The 2,500-nt window shown below is 52.4% G+C and overlaps 9 non-coding genes and 3 pseudogenes across 9 annotated transcripts in view; all 12 read left to right on the top strand.

Moving 5' to 3' along the window:
* LOC131098245 (5S ribosomal RNA) overlaps positions 1 to 9 on the top strand; it is a 119-nt gene extending 110 nt beyond the window's left edge. Inside the window, exon 1 of the ribosomal RNA XR_009117121.1 lies at positions 1 to 9. This exon is cut by the window's left edge and continues 110 nt beyond it. This is a non-coding gene — a ribosomal RNA (5S ribosomal RNA).
* Positions 10 to 120: 111 nt separating this feature from the next.
* On the top strand, positions 121 to 239 carry LOC131098216 (5S ribosomal RNA). The gene has a single exon (XR_009117092.1). It is a non-coding gene; the product is annotated as a 5S ribosomal RNA (ribosomal RNA).
* A 112-nt stretch (positions 240 to 351) lies between these two features.
* LOC131141145 (5S ribosomal RNA) lies at positions 352 to 460 on the top strand (annotated as a pseudogene).
* A 112-nt stretch (positions 461 to 572) lies between these two features.
* Positions 573 to 691, top strand: LOC131099640 (5S ribosomal RNA). The gene has a single exon (XR_009118464.1). It is a non-coding gene; the product is annotated as a 5S ribosomal RNA (ribosomal RNA).
* Positions 692 to 802: 111 nt separating this feature from the next.
* Positions 803 to 911, top strand: LOC131100647 (5S ribosomal RNA; annotated as a pseudogene).
* Positions 912 to 1,022: 111 nt separating this feature from the next.
* On the top strand, positions 1,023 to 1,141 carry LOC131097734 (5S ribosomal RNA). The gene has a single exon (XR_009116628.1). It is a non-coding gene; the product is annotated as a 5S ribosomal RNA (ribosomal RNA).
* Positions 1,142 to 1,253: 112 nt separating this feature from the next.
* Positions 1,254 to 1,372, top strand: LOC131100016 (5S ribosomal RNA). The gene has a single exon (XR_009118785.1). It is a non-coding gene; the product is annotated as a 5S ribosomal RNA (ribosomal RNA).
* A 112-nt stretch (positions 1,373 to 1,484) lies between these two features.
* Positions 1,485 to 1,593, top strand: LOC131101122 (5S ribosomal RNA; annotated as a pseudogene).
* Positions 1,594 to 1,705: 112 nt separating this feature from the next.
* On the top strand, positions 1,706 to 1,824 carry LOC131141688 (5S ribosomal RNA). The gene has a single exon (XR_009132560.1). It is a non-coding gene; the product is annotated as a 5S ribosomal RNA (ribosomal RNA).
* A 111-nt stretch (positions 1,825 to 1,935) lies between these two features.
* LOC131097723 (5S ribosomal RNA) lies at positions 1,936 to 2,054 on the top strand. The gene has a single exon (XR_009116617.1). It is a non-coding gene; the product is annotated as a 5S ribosomal RNA (ribosomal RNA).
* A 112-nt stretch (positions 2,055 to 2,166) lies between these two features.
* On the top strand, positions 2,167 to 2,285 carry LOC131143160 (5S ribosomal RNA). Its single transcript, XR_009133213.1, has one exon. It is a non-coding gene; the product is annotated as a 5S ribosomal RNA (ribosomal RNA).
* A 112-nt stretch (positions 2,286 to 2,397) lies between these two features.
* The window catches only part of LOC131097567 (5S ribosomal RNA), a 119-nt gene continuing 16 nt past the window's right edge, over positions 2,398 to 2,500 (top strand). Inside the window, exon 1 of the ribosomal RNA XR_009116466.1 lies at positions 2,398 to 2,500. This exon is cut by the window's right edge and continues 16 nt beyond it. This is a non-coding gene — a ribosomal RNA (5S ribosomal RNA).

The following is a 2,500-nucleotide window of genomic DNA, read 5'->3' as shown; positions in this document are numbered from 1 at the left end:
CTGTAAGCTTTTTATGGTTTCTGCTCTAGCCTGACAGCAGAGGGCGCTGTTTGACACTTTTTGCTTGATCTAGTTTGGCCTGCGTCGCCTTCAAATAAGATCTTTTCAGTTGTCCTGGCAGCTTACGGCCATACCACCCTGAAAACGCCTGATCTCGTCCGATCTCGGGAGCTAAGCAGGGGCGGGCCTGGTTAGTACTTGGATGGGAGACCGCCTGTGAATACCAGGTGTTGTAAGCTTTTCATGGTTTCTGCTCTTGCCTGACAGCAGAGGGCGCTGTTTGACATGTTTTGCTGGAGTCTAGTTTGGCCTGCGTCACCTTCAAATAGGATCTTTTCAGTTGACCTGGCAGCTTACGGCCATACTACCCTGAAAACGCCCGATCTCGGAAGCTAAGCAGGGGCGGGCCTGGTTAGTACATGGATGGGAGACCGCCTGGGAATACCAGGTGCTGTAAGCTTTTTATGGTTTCTGATCTTGCCTGACAGCAGAGGGCGCTGTTTGACATGTTTTGCTGGAGTCTAGTTTGGCCTGCGTCACCTTCAAATAGGATCTTTTCAGTTGACCTGGCAGCTTACGGCCATACTACCTTGAAAACGCCCGATCTCGTCCGATCTCAGAGGCTAAGCAGGGGCGGGCCTGGTTAGTACTTGAATGGGAGACCGCCTGGGAATACCAGGTGCTGTAAGCTTTTTATGGTTTCTGCTCTTGCCTAACAGCAGAGGGCGCTGTTTGACACTTTTTGCTGGATCTAGTTTGGCCTGCGTCGCCTTCAAATAAGATCTTTTCAGTTGTCCTGGCAGCTTACGGCCATACTACCCTGAAAACGCCCGATCTCGGAAGCTAAGCAGGGGCGGGCCTGGTTAGTACTTGGATGGGAGACCGCCTGGGAATACCAGGTGCTGTAAGCTTTTTATGGTTTCTGCTCTAGCCTGACAGCAGAGGGCGCTGTTTGACACTTTTTGCTGGATCTAGTTTGGCCTGGGTCGCCTTCAAATAAGATCTTTTCAGTTGTCCTGGCAGCTTACGGCCATACTACCCTGAAAACGCCCGATCTCGTCCGATCTCGGAAGCTAAGCAGGGGCGGGCCTGGTTAGTACTTGGATGGGAGACCGCCTGGGAATACCAGGTGCTGTAAGCTTTTCATGGTTTCTGCTCTTGCCTGACAGCAGAGGGCGCTGTTTGACACTTTTTGCTGGAGTCTAGTTTGGCCTGCGTCGCCTTCAAATAGGATCTTTTCAGTTGCCCTTACAGCTTACGGCCATACTACCCTGAAAACGCCCGATCTCGTCCGATCTCGGAAGCTAAGCAGGGGCGGTCCTGGTTAGTACTTGGATGGGAGACCGCCTGGGATTACCAGGTGCTGTACGCTTTTTATGGTTTCTGCTCTTGCCTGACAGCAGAGGGCGCTGTTTGACACTTTTTGCTGGAGTCTAGTTTGGCCTGCGTCTTCTTCAAATAGGATCTTTTCAGTTGTCCTGGCAGCTTACGGCCATACTACCCTGAAAACGCCCGATCTCGGAAGCTAAGCAGGGGCGGGCCTGGTTAGTACTTGGATGGGAGACCGCCTGTGAATACCAGGTGCTGTAAGCTTTTTATGGTTTCTGCTCTTGCCTGACAGCAGAGGGCGCTGTTTGACACTTTTTGCTGTAGTCTAGTTTGGCCTGCGTCACCTTCAAATAGGATCTTTTCAGTTGACCTGGCAGCTTACGGCCATACTACCCTGAAAATGCCCGATCTCGTCCGATCTCGGAAGCTAAGCAGGGGCGGGCCTGGTTAGTACTTGGATGGGAGACCGCCTGGGAATACCAGGTGCTGTAAGCTTTTTATGGTTTCTGCTCTAGCCTGACAGCAGAGGGCGCTGTTTGACACTTTTTGCTGGATCTAGTTTGGCCTGGGTCGCCTTCAAATAAGATCTTTTCAGTTGTCCTGGCAGCTTACGGCCATACTACCCTGAAAACGCCCGATCTCGTCCGATCTCGGAAGCTAAGCAGGGGCGGGCCTGGTTAGTACTTGGATGGGAGACCGCCTGGGAATACCAGGTGCTGTAAGCTTTTCATGGTTTCTGCTCTTGCCTGACAGCAGAGGGCGCTGTTTGACACTTTTTGCTGGAGTCTAGTTTGGCCTGCGTCTTCTTCAAATAGGATCTTTTCAGTTGCCCTGGCAGCTTACGGCCATACTACCCTGAAAAAGCCCGATCTCGTCCGATCTCGGAAGCTAAGCAGGGGCGGGCCTGGTTAGTACTTGGATGGGAGACCGCCTGGGAATACCAGGTGCTGTAAGCTTTTTATGGTTTCTGCTCTTGCCTGACAGCAGAGGGCGCTGTTTGACACTTTTTGCTGGAGTCTAGTTTGGCCTGCGTCGCCTTCAAATAGGACCTTTTCAGTTGCCCTTGCAGCTTACGGCCATACTACCCTGAAAACGCCCGATCTCGTCCGATCTCGGAAGCTAAGCAGGGGCGGGCCTGGTTAGTACTTGGATGGGAGACCGCCTGGGATTA

Source organism: Doryrhamphus excisus, chromosome 13, assembly GCF_030265055.1.
Source record: "Doryrhamphus excisus isolate RoL2022-K1 chromosome 13, RoL_Dexc_1.0, whole genome shotgun sequence".
Classification (NCBI taxonomy): domain Eukaryota; kingdom Metazoa; phylum Chordata; class Actinopteri; order Syngnathiformes; family Syngnathidae; genus Doryrhamphus; species Doryrhamphus excisus.
This window is presented reverse-complemented; position numbering and strand designations above follow the sequence as displayed.